Raw genomic sequence first — 16,808 nt, 5'->3', positions numbered from 1 at the left:
TGTACAATAAATCAAATAAATACAGTTCTCTGTTACTGGAGTGAGATGCTGTGAGATCTGAAAGACTTGTTTTGTTGAACGATTGAATACCCATTTTTGCTGATCAAAGTATTTACAGAGTGACTTTTTCTTCTGTGGTGCCATAGGTCTGAGTTTGCTATTTACTAGAACGTCTGATAGATTTGTATTTCTCCTATAGGCAGCTATTTGTTTGTGTTTCTGTAAGAAGGGAGTGTTTTCAAAGAACCTTTCAAAATTAGACTTAGCTGCACGGTTTAATTGTTTGCTCATTAGCGAGAAATTGGACACTAATGGAATAATTTTGTTCTTTTCACCCTCTTTAGGGTCCCTTGGAGTCCCGGGGAGGAGAAAAGTCTTCAGAGCCCTTCTTAAGAAGGACCTCGAGTATCCTCTGTCCCTCAGGGCCCTGAACAGAATTTTGGTTGCTTCCATAAACAGGAATGTTCTGTGCATATCCTGTGAAATCTGAGTAATTGAGATTTCACTATACCTTTAAATGTATGTTTAGGATGGAAGCTGTGTTTGTGCAGTAAGGAATGCGTGTCCGTTTCTTTGAAATACACTCTAAAGTCTAGCTGTCCTGTCTCTTCAAATTTCTGTCCCTTATATGACACCACATCTAGAAAGTTGACCTCTGTGGGGTCAATTGTATATTTAATTGTAATCGATCTCTGATGGGTATTCAAGTGTTCTGCAAAGTCCCTAAAATCATCCATGGAGTAAGACCACACTCCCCATATGTCATCCAGAAATCTAAAGTAATGCAGAGGCCTTTTTGTGCACGAACCCAGAGCCGATTGTTCCCATCTCGCCATGAAGATGTTGGCGTAGGAAGGGGCAAACTTTTTGCCCATGGCTGTGCCTTTAACTTGCAAATAATATTTAGAATTAAATTCAAAGTCATTTTTAGTTAAGTTTATATCTAATAATTTTAAAATATAATCATCAGGCCTTTTTGGGTCTGGATATTGAAGCATGCACTCCTGGACCGCCTGGAGGCCCGCTTCAGTTTCTATGTTCGTATATAAGCTGTCAATATCTATGGTGAACAAAAAGGCTCCTCTGGGAATACTGATGTCTTTAACTTTCTGGATGAAGTCATAAGTGTCCTTCAGATAGCTCGGGTGTTTCTGAGAGATGGGGTTGAGATAATACTCGATGTACTCAGCTGTCTGATAAGTTTCACTGTTGCAATCAGACACTATGGGTCTGCCGGGTGGAATCTCGTGTGGAATACTCCATTTTTCAGGCTCCTTGTGAATCTTAGGCAATAAATAAAATCTTCTCATTCGAGGAGTGCCACTGCCGCTTAAATAATCCCTCTGTTTTGAGTTAATGATACCCTTGTCATACATCTGTTCTAAGATTTTTCTAACCTGTTTCATGGTTTCAAAATAAATGGGTTCTTCTAAGGGTTTGTAGTGGTCACTGATGTTTAATTGTCTCTCTCCCTCCCAGACATATTGCTCTCTATCCATGATGACAATGGCATTTCCCTTGTCAGCAGGTTTAATGACAATTTCTCTGAGGTTTTTTAGTGTGTTCAAGGCCCTCAGTTCCTCCCTCTGGAGGTTGGGCCTTGGTTTCAAGCTCCAATTCAAGTTCTTATAAGCATACTCATCAGCTGTGATCAGCTGGCCTACTTGTTTGGGAAGTCTGCTCAAGGCCGGAGTCCAATCTGAATTGTGTGTGAAAGGTAATCTTTGTTTTTTAATCTTTTTACCCTCAAAATAAACCTCTAATTTTATTCTTCTATGAAATTTTTGTAAATCTAGTCTAAGTTGATGTTTAAAATCTTTCATCTTTTGAACAGACGGAATAAATGTGAGGCCTTTCATGAGCAGGGATGACTGTGAGGGAGAGAGAGTAAAGTGTTTGGAAAGATTCACAACAAGCCTGTGTGCACCCTTTCTCGGGTGTTCACTCACTACAAGTTTAAATATCGTGCCCAGTGTTCCAACATGTTCCTGGCTGTCTCTGCAGTCCAGTGCAGGCCGTCACTCTCTACCTGAAACTGATCCTCTGGCAGGAGGGGGATGAAGGAATAATTTTCCTCTATGTAATTGTTTAATTCATCTAAAAATATTTTTTCTCCTTCTGGGAGAGATTGGGGGATATTGATCAGGGGATCCACAGTTGGGCCTCTGGCAGTCTCTCTTGTGCCACCTGACTCAATCTGGCACACTCTCTCATCGCTGAGATGCGTAATCTTTGTGTGCGGTTATTCAGGCCGAATGCCAAGACTATTTTTTCTACTTGTGTGTCTACTGTGGCTTTTTCTATCAGATTGGCAGCGTGCTGCAATTTAGCCCCTGGAAAACTGTCAATCTGTAAATCAGGAATGTCAAAAGCGGGAATCCTGCCCAAATTGGAGTCCCCGATGACCACGTGTTTCTCTTTGAGTGCCAGTTTCCACTCATTGAACTTTTTGTTAGTTCTAAGGTGCGTGTACGGCCTACGTAGTGCCCTTTGACCTTGAGTGTCGGCTACAGAGGTTTCACTGTTTTACTCATTTTCTCTGCTTGTCTGTTTTTTTCTGTTTCAGAGATAATGTTTTCCATTTTTTTGGAAGTTTCCCCCCTCTCTGTCTCCTGAGGAGCCCCTGGTTGAAGAGATGTCACAGAATATTCTGAAAAATCAAAGTCTGAGAGATTGGGTGACCCTGACGGATTTTGGAAGATCTGGGCACTCTCAGCTGTGTCCCTTAGAGGATTTACTCTATGTACTGCATTGGCTACAATGGGGACCAGAGAAGGCAGGCCTGTGGTTATCGGGGCCTCAGCCTCAGAGGGGGCAAAAGGAGAGAAAAGTTCCTGTGACAGCTGACCCGTAAACTCATCTAAATCATCCAGTCTGTCACCCTGTGCAGGAGTTAACTGATCCTCCTCCTCATCATCATCATCAAAACTCACTAAGAGATTTTTCTCAGCTTGTTCTGTAACGACTGGTGGAGTTTTTGGTCTCTGTTCGGTCAGGTGTTTTTTCTTTTCTGGTCTTTTCCCCCTTAGGAGACTGTATAGGGGCCTGTATAGGGGCCTGTATAGGGGCCTGTACAGGAGGGTTCAGAGGTGGAAAATCATCTCCCAGAAGCCAGTCGTTCCTCATAGGAGACCAGCCTGACATTAAAGTGGGCGATGTTTGTATCTGGATGTGTGTGACCCCTGTCTTAGGTCTGACGACCCCTGTGTTGACCGTTTCTGTCCCCTGCTGAGCTGAGGCTAGATCTGCACCACTAACCACCTGAGCAAATGTTCTGTTGCTACTGGTTTCAGAATTCGATGGTACTCTAGACCCGGATGGAGTCCCAGAACGCAATTCGGTCAGGACCAAAGTTTCGGCCTGCTGAATTGCCCTCTGGGAGATCCTTTTGCCAAAATTTCTCATCGCCCATTTGACAGCGATCTCGAAAGCGTGTAACCAGTCTTTTCTCTGTGTCTCTCCCCGTAAGATCCCCAGTGTGTGCTTTATGATATCCTCATAATGTTGCTGTAACACCAACTGTGTCGTAAACGCCCAGTTCTTTGCATTACCCTCCAGCAATTCTTTTGTGGACATTGTGGGGGCAAAGGGTTTGATCACACTTTTAAGAAGCTCTGTTAACCTTTTAAGAGTGACAGGCTGGTTATCTTCTATCCGTGTGTCAATATTACTGAGGTGATGGACAGATCTGATCAGATGATACATATTCTTAATAATTCTCCGAAAAGTGGGAGAAGCAGGAGAGTATTCTGTATTTTTTTGTGAATCAAAGTGACTTTTTTGGCCCATTCTTTTTTTCTGGTGAACATATTTTTGTGCAAACTGGCCATTCTCACGTCTCCTGTTCTTTTCTACATTACGAGGAGAATATTGTGTGTTTCTGTATCTCTGGTCAGTAAACCTGTTCTGTTCAGTGGGGTAAAAAATCTTATTTTGCCCAAAAGTCACTCTCTTTTGTTTGGGTTTAAATCCCCGATTTAAAGGGCGTCGATCACGTGACTGACGACGGAAAGGATTTACAGTATTCTCCGATCGAGTTTCATTCTGTACTCTGTTACTGTAACCCGCGAGTGATTCTCCGTGTCTGATGACCTCATATGGGAAGTCACGAGATCGCTCGACAAAATAATCGTCCCTCATAAATCGTCCCCGTCTGGGGAAATCCCTGTTATCTGTGTGAGGGATCAGACGCGCTCGAGGGGTCGTGAAACGACCCTTGTTCTGAAAAACGAACACCATCCTTATTTTACTGAACGATCAAATCCACAACTGTGTATTCTTTTAATCTTTTATTCTATTTCTGAAAATTAAAAAAAATGTTTTTTTTGTCCTTTTATATTTTTTTAACTTTTTTTGGGATTTTCTTGTGTTTTTTTTAACAATAAAGAGATAAACCAACTTTTTTTGGATTTTTTAGTGTTTTTTTTAACAGTATGAAATGAACCAGATGTGTGATTTTATATGAAATCAAAAGAAAAGATCAAAGGATCAAAATAAAATTTCAAAATAATGGAAAAAAACAAAAATATATTTTCTTTTAGGGAAATAAATGTTTCTGTGTTCAAGCCTATATCGCGACGTTTCGATACTTTGATGTATCTTCTTCAGGCAGGCTTGAACTTTTCAATTTTCTGTTTTATCTCGAGATACAAAATAACCGTTTTACTAAATCACCAACCAAGATGTTACTGCAAGCAGTGCAACAATCCTTCTGACTCGGACTGCGTTCCGTTAGGTATATCAAAGCCAGTCGATGACGTCATCGGCACGCCATCCTCCAATCCCTTCAAACCAATACAAAATTTAAACCAAACAAGCACACGATGCATTTTTCAAATTTGAATTATGTGCGTTGCATTTTTTATTTTTTATTTATTTTTAGTCGATGCATGTTGCTTTTTTTTATATAGAGAATTTTTTTCTTTGCTTTTTTCAAATTTAAACGATGCTCTTTGCCTCTTTCAATTTGAAAAATGCAGCTCCTCAGTCTGCATGTAACAAAGAAAACAATGCATCCCTCAAATGTGCTCCAAGTAGCCATAAACAATGTTTTTTAATCATTTATGACTATTAAAGCCCTCTAGTGCCTCATAATATATGTATTTTTATTTATTGTATATTTATGTATATTCAGTTCTGTTTCTATATGTTTTTCACAATCATCTCTTTCTGTTTTATAGATAGATACTGAAAAAAATATATTCTAGTGCCCATGAAGTATTTATAATTTTATCTTTATGCTTTTTTATGCTTTTTATATTTGTATTATATTTAACCTCGTGTGTCTTTATAAGTAATCCATGAAAACCATGAATTCTAGTGCCCATGAAGTATGTATTCATATTTTAATTTTTTAATATGTATTAGGGTGTATATTTATTTATTTTAATAATAATAAAAAATAAGAACATATGAAAGCCCATAAAGTGTGGTTCCGCTGAGTACCCACTAGAGGTCATGAGAAGAGAGGGCCCAGAGAGGGAGGCTCAGGCTGGGTTAGGAAAAAGGAGAGTTTTCCCAGGATGGGACCCTGAGGGTCCCACTCTGGGTTGTGCACGGTCCATCCCTCCACTGGTCACCCCCAAATCACATACAGACCAAGAGAGGTCACAGCAGGCCAACTGTTAAGGGCTGTTCATAGGGCTATTGAGGCCAGGGCTATTCAGTTTAGGTCTGGTTAAGTTTAGGTTTGTGCAGGATGGGTCTGTAAAATCCAGGTATGAATCCTGGGGTGTCTGGTAGGTTTTAGGTTTGGATATGGTGGGTTGGTTAGGTTTAGGTTGTGTTATGGTTAGTCGGTTAGGTTTTAGGTTTGGGTTAAGGTCAGGTAGATCTGCTAAGTCTCATTAAGACCTCTTGGGAATTTTGTATCCAGTCTCATGATCCATAATCTTTCATATTTAAGTCTATCACACAACGACCAGAATGGGTCGGATTGAAGTCCAGTCACCCTGAAGGCCTCAAGGCCGTGGGTGAGGAAGTGCTGGACTACGTGTCTACGTTTCTCTATTTTATTTTTTATGTTGTGTGTGTGCTGATAGACTCGGACCTTTAAAGCATTTTTTGTCTGGCCTACATATTGTTTGGAACACTTTGTACAATAAATCAAATAAATACAGTTCTCTGTTACTGGAGTGAGATGCTGTGAGATCTGAAAGACTTGTTTTGTTGAACGATTGAATACCCATTTTTGCTGATCAAAGTATTTACAGAGTGACTTTTTCTTCTGTGGTGCCATAGGTCTGAGTTTGCTATTTACTAGAACGTCTGATAGATTTGTATTTCTCCTATAGGCAGCTATTTGTTTGTGTTTCTGTAAGAAGGGAGTGTTTTCAAAGAACCTTTCAAAATTAGACTTAGCTGCACGGTTTAATTGTTTGCTCATTAGCGAGAAATTGGACACTAATGGAATAATTTTGTTCTTTTCACCCTCTTTAGGGTCCCTTGGAGTCCCGGGGAGGAGAAAAGTCTTCAGAGCCCTTCTTAAGAAGGACCTCGAGTATCCTCTGTCCCTCAGGGCCCTGAACAGAATTTTGGTTGCTTCCATAAAACAGGAATGTTCTGTGCATATCCTGTGAAATCTGAGTAATTGAGATTTCACTATACCTTTAAATGTATGTTTAGGATGGAAGCTGTGTTTGTGCAGTAAGGAATGCGTGTCCGTTTCTTTGAAATACACTCTAAAGTCTAGCTGTCCTGTCTCTTCAAATTTCTGTCCCTTATATGACACCACATCTAGAAAGTTGACCTCTGTGGGGTCAATTGTATATTTAATTGTAATCGATCTCTGATGGGTATTCAAGTGTTCTGCAAAGTCCCTAAAATCATCCATGGAGTAAGACCACACTCCCCATATGTCATCCAGAAATCTAAAGTAATGCAGAGGCCTTTTTGTGCACGAACCCAGAGCCGATTGTTCCCATCTCGCCATGAAGATGTTGGCGTAGGAAGGGGCAAACTTTTTGCCCATGGCTGTGCCTTTAACTTGCAAATAATATTTAGAATTAAATTCAAAGTCATTTTTAGTTAAGTTTATATCTAATAATTTTAAAATATAATCATCAGGCCTTTTTGGGTCTGGATATTGAAGCATGCACTCCTGGACCGCCTGGAGGCCCGCTTCAGTTTCTATGTTCGTATATAAGCTGTCAATATCTATGGTGAACAAAAAGGCTCCTCTGGGAATACTGATGTCTTTAACTTTCTGGATGAAGTCATAAGTGTCCTTCAGATAGCTCGGGTGTTTCTGAGAGATGGGGTTGAGATAATACTCGATGTACTCAGCTGTCTGATAAGTTTCACTGTTGCAATCAGACACTATGGGTCTGCCGGGTGGAATCTCGTGTGGAATACTCCATTTTTCAGGCTCCTTGTGAATCTTAGGCAATAAATAAAATCTTCTCATTCGAGGAGTGCCACTGCCGCTTAAATAATCCCTCTGTTTTGAGTTAATGATACCCTTGTCATACATCTGTTCTAAGATTTTTCTAACCTGTTTCATGGTTTCAAAATAAATGGGTTCTTCTAAGGGTTTGTAGTGGTCACTGATGTTTAATTGTCTCTCTCCCTCCCAGACATATTGCTCTCTATCCATGATGACAATGGCATTTCCCTTGTCAGCAGGTTTAATGACAATTTCTCTGAGGTTTTTTAGTGTGTTCAAGGCCCTCAGTTCCTCCCTCTGGAGGTTGGGCCTTGGTTTCAAGCTCCAATTCAAGTTCTTATAAGCATACTCATCAGCTGTGATCAGCTGGCCTACTTGTTTGGGAAGTCTGCTCAAGGCCGGAGTCCAATCTGAATTGTGTGTGAAAGGTAATCTTTGTTTTTTAATCTTTTTACCCTCAAAATAAACCTCTAATTTTATTCTTCTATGAAATTTTTGTAAATCTAGTCTAAGTTGATGTTTAAAATCTTTCATCTTTTGAACAGACGGAATAAATGTGAGGCCTTTCATGAGCAGGGATGACTGTGAGGGAGAGAGAGTAAAGTGTTTGGAAAGATTCACAACAAGCCTGTGTGCACCCTTTCTCGGGTGTTCACTCACTACAAGTTTAAATATCGTGCCCAGTGTTCCAACATGTTCCTGGCTGTCTCTGCAGTCCAGTGCAGGCCGTCACTCTCTACCTGAAACTGATCCTCTGGCAGGAGGGGGATGAAGGAATAATTTTCCTCTATGTAATTGTTTAATTCATCTAAAAATATTTTTTCTCCTTCTGGGAGAGATTGGGGGATATTGATCAGGGGGATCCACAGTTGGGCCTCTGGCAGTCTCTCTTGTGCCACCTGACTCAATCTGGCACACTCTCTCATCGCTGAGATGCGTAATCTTTGTGTGCGGTTATTCAGGCCGAATGCCAAGACTATTTTTTCTACTTGTGTGTCTACTGTGGCTTTTTCTATCAGATTGGCAGCGTGCTGCAATTTAGCCCCTGGAAAACTGTCAATCTGTAAATCAGGAATGTCAAAAGCGGGAATCCTGCCCAAATTGGAGTCCCCGATGACCACGTGTTTCTCTTTGAGTGCCAGTTTCCACTCATTGAACTTTTTGTTAGTTCTAAGGTGCGTGTACGGCCTACGTAGTGCCCTTTGACCTTGAGTGTCGGCTACAGAGGTTTCAACTGTTTTACTCATTTTCTCTGCTTGTCTGTTTTTTTCTGTTTCAGAGATAATGTTTTCCATTTTTTTGGAAGTTTCCCCCCTCTCTGTCTCCTGAGGAGCCCCTGGTTGAAGAGATGTCACAGAATATTCTGAAAAATCAAAGTCTGAGAGATTGGGTGACCCTGACGGATTTTGGAAGATCTGGGCACTCTCAGCTGTGTCCCTTAGAGGATTTACTCTATGTACTGCATTGGCTACAATGGGGACCAGAGAAGGCAGGCCTGTGGTTATCGGGGCCTCAGCCTCAGAGGGGGCAAAAGGAGAGAAAAGTTCCTGTGACAGCTGACCCGTAAACTCATCTAAATCATCCAGTCTGTCACCCTGTGCAGGAGTTAACTGATCCTCCTCCTCATCATCATCATCAAAACTCACTAAGAGATTTTTCTCAGCTTGTTCTGTAACGACTGGTGGAGTTTTTGGTCTCTGTTCGGTCAGGTGTTTTTTCTTTTCTGGTCTTTTCCCCTTAGGAGACTGTATAGGGGCCTGTATAGGGGCCTGTATAGGGGCCTGTACAGGAGGGTTCAGAGGTGGAAAATCATCTCCCAGAAGCCAGTCGTTCCTCATAGGAGACCAGCCTGACATTAAAGTGGGCGATGTTTGTATCTGGATGTGTGTGACCCCTGTCTTAGGTCTGACGACCCCTGTGTTGACCGTTTCTGTCCCCTGCTGAGCTGAGGCTAGATCTGCACCACTAACCACCTGAGCAAATGTTCTGTTGCTACTGGTTTCAGAATTCGATGGTACTCTAGACCCGGATGGAGTCCCAGAACGCAATTCGGTCAGGACCAAAGTTTCGGCCTGCTGAATTGCCCTCTGGGAGATCCTTTTGCCAAAATTTCTCATCGCCCATTTGACAGCGATCTCGAAAGCGTGTAACCAGTCTTTTCTCTGTGTCTCTCCCCGTAAGATCCCCAGTGTGTGCTTTATGATATCCTCATAATGTTGCTGTAACACCAACTGTGTCGTAAACGCCCAGTTCTTTGCATTACCCTCCAGCAATTCTTTTGTGGACATTGTGGGGGCAAAGGGTTTGATCACACTTTTAAGAAGCTCTGTTAACCTTTTAAGAGTGACAGGCTGGTTATCTTCTATCCGTGTGTCAATATTACTGAGGTGATGGACAGATCTGATCAGATGATACATATTCTTAATAATTCTCCGAAAAGTGGGAGAAGCAGGAGAGTATTCTGTATTTTTTTGTGAATCAAAGTGACTTTTTTGGCCCATTCTTTTTTTCTGGTGAACATATTTTTGTGCAAACTGGCCATTCTCACGTCTCCTGTTCTTTTCTACATTACGAGGAGAATATTGTGTGTTTCTGTATCTCTGGTCAGTAAACCTGTTCTGTTCAGTGGGGTAAAAAATCTTATTTTGCCCAAAAGTCACTCTCTTTTGTTTGGGTTTAAATCCCCGATTTAAAGGGCGTCGATCACGTGACTGACGACGGAAAGGATTTACAGTATTCTCCGATCGAGTTTCATTCTGTACTCTGTTACTGTAACCCGCGAGTGATTCTCCGTGTCTGATGACCTCATATGGGAAGTCACGAGATCGCTCGACAAAATAATCGTCCCTCATAAATCGTCCCCGTCTGGGGAAATCCCTGTTATCTGTGTGAGGGATCAGACGCGCTCGAGGGGTCGTGAAACGACCCTTGTTCTGAAAAACGAACACCATCCTTATTTTACTGAACGATCAAATCCACAACTGTGTATTCTTTTAATCTTTTATTCTATTTCTGAAAATTAAAAAAAATGTTTTTTTTGTCCTTTTATATTTTTTTAACTTTTTTTGGGATTTTCTTGTGTTTTTTTTAACAATAAAGAGATAAACCAACTTTTTTTGGATTTTTTAGTGTTTTTTTTAACAGTATGAAATGAACCAGATGTGTGATTTTATATGAAATCAAAAGAAAAGATCAAAGGATCAAAATAAAATTTCAAAATAATGGAAAAAAACAAAAATATATTTTCTTTTAGGGAAATAAATGTTTCTGTGTTCAAGCCTATATCGCGACGTTTCGATACTTTGATGTATCTTCTTCAGGCAGGCTTGAACTTTTCAATTTTCTGTTTTATCTCGAGATACAAAATAACCGTTTTACTAAATCACCAACCAAGATGTTACTGCAAGCAGTGCAACAATCCTTCTGACTCGGACTGCGTTCCGTTAGGTATATCAAAGCCAGTCGATGACGTCATCGGCACGCCATCCTCCAATCCCTTCAAACCAATACAAAATTTAAACCAAACAAGCACACGATGCATTTTTCAAATTTGAATTATGTGCGTTGCATTTTTTATTTTTTATTTATTTTTAGTCGATGCATGTTGCTTTTTTTTATATAGAGAATTTTTTTCTTTGCTTTTTTCAAATTTAAACGATGCTCTTTGCCTCTTTCAATTTGAAAAATGCAGCTCCTCAGTCTGCATGTAACAAAGAAAACAATGCATCCCTCAAATGTGCTCCAAGTAGCCATAAACAATGTTTTTTAATCATTTATGACTATTAAAGCCCTCTAGTGCCTCATAATATATGTATTTTTATTTATTGTATATTTATGTATATTCAGTTCTGTTTCTATATGTTTTTCACAATCATCTCTTTCTGTTTTATAGATAGATACTGAAAAAAATATATTCTAGTGCCCATGAAGTATTTATAATTTTATCTTTATGCTTTTTTATGCTTTTTATATTTGTATTATATTTAACCTCGTGTGTCTTTATAAGTAATCCATGAAAACCATGAATTCTAGTGCCCATGAAGTATGTATTCATATTTTAATTTTTTAATATGTATTAGGGTGTATATTTATTTATTTTAATAATAATAAAAAATAAGAACATATGAAAGCCCATAAAGTGTGGTTCCGCTGAGTACCCACTAGAGGTCATGAGAAGAGAGGGCCCAGAGAGGGAGGCTCAGGCTGGGTTAGGAAAAAGGAGAGTTTTCCCAGGATGGGACCCTGAGGGTCCCACTCTGGGTTGTGCACGGTCCATCCCTCCACTGGTCACCCCCAAATCACATACAGACCAAGAGAGGTCACAGCAGGCCAACTGTTAAGGGCTGTTCATAGGGCTATTGAGGCCAGGGCTATTCAGTTTAGGTCTGGTTAAGTTTAGGTTTGTGCAGGATGGGTCTGTAAAATCCAGGTATGAATCCTGGGGTGTCTGGTAGGTTTTAGGTTTGGATATGGTGGGTTGGTTAGGTTTAGGTTGTGTTATGGTTAGTCGGTTAGGTTTTAGGTTTGGGTTAAGGTCAGGTAGATCTGCTAAGTCTCATTAAGACCTCTTGGGAATTTTGTATCCAGTCTCATGATCCATAATCTTTCATATTTAAGTCTATCACACAACGACCAGAATGGGTCGGATTGAAGTCCAGTCACCCTGAAGGCCTCAAGGCCGTGGGTGAGGAAGTGCTGGACTACGTGTCTACGTTTCTCTATTTTATTTTTTATGTTGTGTGTGTGCTGATAGACTCGGACCTTTAAAGCATTTTTTGTCTGGCCTACATATTGTTTGGAACACTTTGTACAATAAATCAAATAAATACAGTTCTCTGTTACTGGAGTGAGATGCTGTGAGATCTGAAAGACTTGTTTTGTTGAACGATTGAATACCCATTTTTGCTGATCAAAGTATTTACAGAGTGACTTTTTCTTCTGTGGTGCCATAGGTCTGAGTTTGCTATTTACTAGAACGTCTGATAGATTTGTATTTCTCCTATAGGCAGCTATTTGTTTGTGTTTCTGTAAGAAGGGAGTGTTTTCAAAGAACCTTTCAAAATTAGACTTAGCTGCACGGTTTAATTGTTTGCTCATTAGCGAGAAATTGGACACTAATGGAATAATTTTGTTCTTTTCACCCTCTTTAGGGTCCCTTGGAGTCCCGGGGAGGAGAAAAGTCTTCAGAGCCCTTCTTAAGAAGGACCTCGAGTATCCTCTGTCCCTCAGGGCCCTGAACAGAATTTTGGTTGCTTCCATAAAACAGGAATGTTCTGTGCATATCCTGTGAAATCTGAGTAATTGAGATTTCACTATACCTTTAAATGTATGTTTAGGATGGAAGCTGTGTTTGTGCAGTAAGGAATGCGTGTCCGTTTCTTTGAAATACACTCTAAAGTCTAGCTGTCCTGTCTCTTCAAATTTCTGTCCCTTATATGACACCACATCTAGAAAGTTGACCTCTGTGGGGTCAATTGTATATTTAATTGTAATCGATCTCTGATGGGTATTCAAGTGTTCTGCAAAGTCCCTAAAATCATCCATGGAGTAAGACCACACTCCCCATATGTCATCCAGAAATCTAAAGTAATGCAGAGGCCTTTTTGTGCACGAACCCAGAGCCGATTGTTCCCATCTCGCCATGAAGATGTTGGCGTAGGAAGGGGCAAACTTTTTGCCCATGGCTGTGCCTTTAACTTGCAAATAATATTTAGAATTAAATTCAAAGTCATTTTTAGTTAAGTTTATATCTAATAATTTTAAAATATAATCATCAGGCCTTTTTGGGTCTGGATATTGAAGCATGCACTCCTGGACCGCCTGGAGGCCCGCTTCAGTTTCTATGTTCGTATATAAGCTGTCAATATCTATGGTGAACAAAAAGGCTCCTCTGGGAATACTGATGTCTTTAACTTTCTGGATGAAGTCATAAGTGTCCTTCAGATAGCTCGGGTGTTTCTGAGAGATGGGGTTGAGATAATACTCGATGTACTCAGCTGTCTGATAAGTTTCACTGTTGCAATCAGACACTATGGGTCTGCCGGGTGGAATCTCGTGTGGAATACTCCATTTTTCAGGCTCCTTGTGAATCTTAGGCAATAAATAAAATCTTCTCATTCGAGGAGTGCCACTGCCGCTTAAATAATCCCTCTGTTTTGAGTTAATGATACCCTTGTCATACATCTGTTCTAAGATTTTTCTAACCTGTTTCATGGTTTCAAAATAAATGGGTTCTTCTAAGGGTTTGTAGTGGTCACTGATGTTTAATTGTCTCTCTCCCTCCCAGACATATTGCTCTCTATCCATGATGACAATGGCATTTCCCTTGTCAGCAGGTTTAATGACAATTTCTCTGAGGTTTTTTAGTGTGTTCAAGGCCCTCAGTTCCTCCCTCTGGAGGTTGGGCCTTGGTTTCAAGCTCCAATTCAAGTTCTTATAAGCATACTCATCAGCTGTGATCAGCTGGCCTACTTGTTTGGGAAGTCTGCTCAAGGCCGGAGTCCAATCTGAATTGTGTGTGAAAGGTAATCTTTGTTTTTTAATCTTTTTACCCTCAAAATAAACCTCTAATTTTATTCTTCTATGAAATTTTTGTAAATCTAGTCTAAGTTGATGTTTAAAATCTTTCATCTTTTGAACAGACGGAATAAATGTGAGGCCTTTCATGAGCAGGGATGACTGTGAGGGAGAGAGAGTAAAGTGTTTGGAAAGATTCACAACAAGCCTGTGTGCACCCTTTCTCGGGTGTTCACTCACTACAAGTTTAAATATCGTGCCCAGTGTTCCAACATGTTCCTGGCTGTCTCTGCAGTCCAGTGCAGGCCGTCACTCTCTACCTGAAACTGATCCTCTGGCAGGAGGGGGATGAAGGAATAATTTTCCTCTATGTAATTGTTTAATTCATCTAAAAATATTTTTTCTCCTTCTGGGAGAGATTGGGGGATATTGATCAGGGGGATCCACAGTTGGGCCTCTGGCAGTCTCTCTTGTGCCACCTGACTCAATCTGGCACACTCTCTCATCGCTGAGATGCGTAATCTTTGTGTGCGGTTATTCAGGCCGAATGCCAAGACTATTTTTTCTACTTGTGTGTCTACTGTGGCTTTTTCTATCAGATTGGCAGCGTGCTGCAATTTAGCCCCTGGAAAACTGTCAATCTGTAAATCAGGAATGTCAAAAGCGGGAATCCTGCCCAAATTGGAGTCCCCGATGACCACGTGTTTCTCTTTGAGTGCCAGTTTCCACTCATTGAACTTTTTGTTAGTTCTAAGGTGCGTGTACGGCCTACGTAGTGCCCTTTGACCTTGAGTGTCGGCTACAGAGGTTTCAACTGTTTTACTCATTTTCTCTGCTTGTCTGTTTTTTTCTGTTTCAGAGATAATGTTTTCCATTTTTTTGGAAGTTTCCCCCCTCTCTGTCTCCTGAGGAGCCCCTGGTTGAAGAGATGTCACAGAATATTCTGAAAAATCAAAGTCTGAGAGATTGGGTGACCCTGACGGATTTTGGAAGATCTGGGCACTCTCAGCTGTGTCCCTTAGAGGATTTACTCTATGTACTGCATTGGCTACAATGGGGACCAGAGAAGGCAGGCCTGTGGTTATCGGGGCCTCAGCCTCAGAGGGGGCAAAAGGAGAGAAAAGTTCCTGTGACAGCTGACCCGTAAACTCATCTAAATCATCCAGTCTGTCACCCTGTGCAGGAGTTAACTGATCCTCCTCCTCATCATCATCATCAAAACTCACTAAGAGATTTTTCTCAGCTTGTTCTGTAACGACTGGTGGAGTTTTTGGTCTCTGTTCGGTCAGGTGTTTTTTCTTTTCTGGTCTTTTCCCCTTAGGAGACTGTATAGGGGCCTGTATAGGGGCCTGTATAGGGGCCTGTACAGGAGGGTTCAGAGGTGGAAAATCATCTCCCAGAAGCCAGTCGTTCCTCATAGGAGACCAGCCTGACATTAAAGTGGGCGATGTTTGTATCTGGATGTGTGTGACCCCTGTCTTAGGTCTGACGACCCCTGTGTTGACCGTTTCTGTCCCCTGCTGAGCTGAGGCTAGATCTGCACCACTAACCACCTGAGCAAATGTTCTGTTGCTACTGGTTTCAGAATTCGATGGTACTCTAGACCCGGATGGAGTCCCAGAACGCAATTCGGTCAGGACCAAAGTTTCGGCCTGCTGAATTGCCCTCTGGGAGATCCTTTTGCCAAAATTTCTCATCGCCCATTTGACAGCGATCTCGAAAGCGTGTAACCAGTCTTTTCTCTGTGTCTCTCCCCGTAAGATCCCCAGTGTGTGCTTTATGATATCCTCATAATGTTGCTGTAACACCAACTGTGTCGTAAACGCCCAGTTCTTTGCATTACCCTCCAGCAATTCTTTTGTGGACATTGTGGGGGCAAAGGGTTTGATCACACTTTTAAGAAGCTCTGTTAACCTTTTAAGAGTGACAGGCTGGTTATCTTCTATCCGTGTGTCAATATTACTGAGGTGATGGACAGATCTGATCAGATGATACATATTCTTAATAATTCTCCGAAAAGTGGGAGAAGCAGGAGAGTATTCTGTATTTTTTTGTGAATCAAAGTGACTTTTTTGGCCCATTCTTTTTTTCTGGTGAACATATTTTTGTGCAAACTGGCCATTCTCACGTCTCCTGTTCTTTTCTACATTACGAGGAGAATATTGTGTGTTTCTGTATCTCTGGTCAGTAAACCTGTTCTGTTCAGTGGGGTAAAAAATCTTATTTTGCCCAAAAGTCACTCTCTTTTGTTTGGGTTTAAATCCCCGATTTAAAGGGCGTCGATCACGTGACTGACGACGGAAAGGATTTACAGTATTCTCCGATCGAGTTTCATTCTGTACTCTGTTACTGTAACCCGCGAGTGATTCTCCGTGTCTGATGACCTCATATGGGAAGTCACGAGATCGCTCGACAAAATAATCGTCCCTCATAAATCGTCCCCGTCTGGGGAAATCCCTGTTATCTGTGTGAGGGATCAGACGCGCTCGAGGGGTCGTGAAACGACCCTTGTTCTGAAAAACGAACACCATCCTTATTTTACTGAACGATCAAATCCACAACTGTGTATTCTTTTAATCTTTTATTCTATTTCTGAAAATTAAAAAAAATGTTTTTTTTGTCCTTTTATATTTTTTTAACTTTTTTTGGGATTTTCTTGTGTTTTTTTTAACAATAAAGAGATAAACCAACTTTTTTTGGATTTTTTAGTGTTTTTTTTAACAGTATGAAATGAACCAGATGTGTGATTTTATATGAAATCAAAAGAAAAGATCAAAGGATCAAAATAAAATTTCAAAATAATGGAAAAAAACAAAAATATATTTTCTTTTAGGGAAATAAATGTTTCTGTGTTCAAGCCTATATCGCGACGTTTCGATACTTTGATGTATCTTCTTCAGGCAGGCTT

The 16,808-nt window shown here is 40.7% G+C and overlaps 1 long non-coding RNA gene across 5 annotated transcripts; it reads left to right on the top strand.

Moving 5' to 3' along the window:
* The first annotated feature begins 462 nt into the window (after nt 1–462).
* Nucleotides 463–16,595, top strand: LOC127934634 (uncharacterized). 5 transcript variants are annotated; one of them, XR_008147863.1, is made up of 3 exons: nt 6,375–7,812; nt 7,930–8,559; nt 14,760–16,595. It is a non-coding gene; the product is annotated as an uncharacterized LOC127934634 (long non-coding RNA). The 5 variants fall into 5 exon arrangements; XR_008147862.1 differs by lacking the exons at nt 6,375–7,812; nt 7,930–8,559 and adding an exon at nt 463–1,717; XR_008147861.1 differs by lacking the exon at nt 7,930–8,559.
* Nucleotides 16,596–16,808: the final 213 nt, after the last annotated feature.

This window comes from Carassius gibelio, chromosome A18, assembly GCF_023724105.1.
Source record: "Carassius gibelio isolate Cgi1373 ecotype wild population from Czech Republic chromosome A18, carGib1.2-hapl.c, whole genome shotgun sequence".
Taxonomy (NCBI): domain Eukaryota; kingdom Metazoa; phylum Chordata; class Actinopteri; order Cypriniformes; family Cyprinidae; genus Carassius; species Carassius gibelio.
The sequence above is the reverse complement of the archived record's forward strand: the minus strand, read 5'-3'. Positions and strand labels throughout refer to the sequence as shown.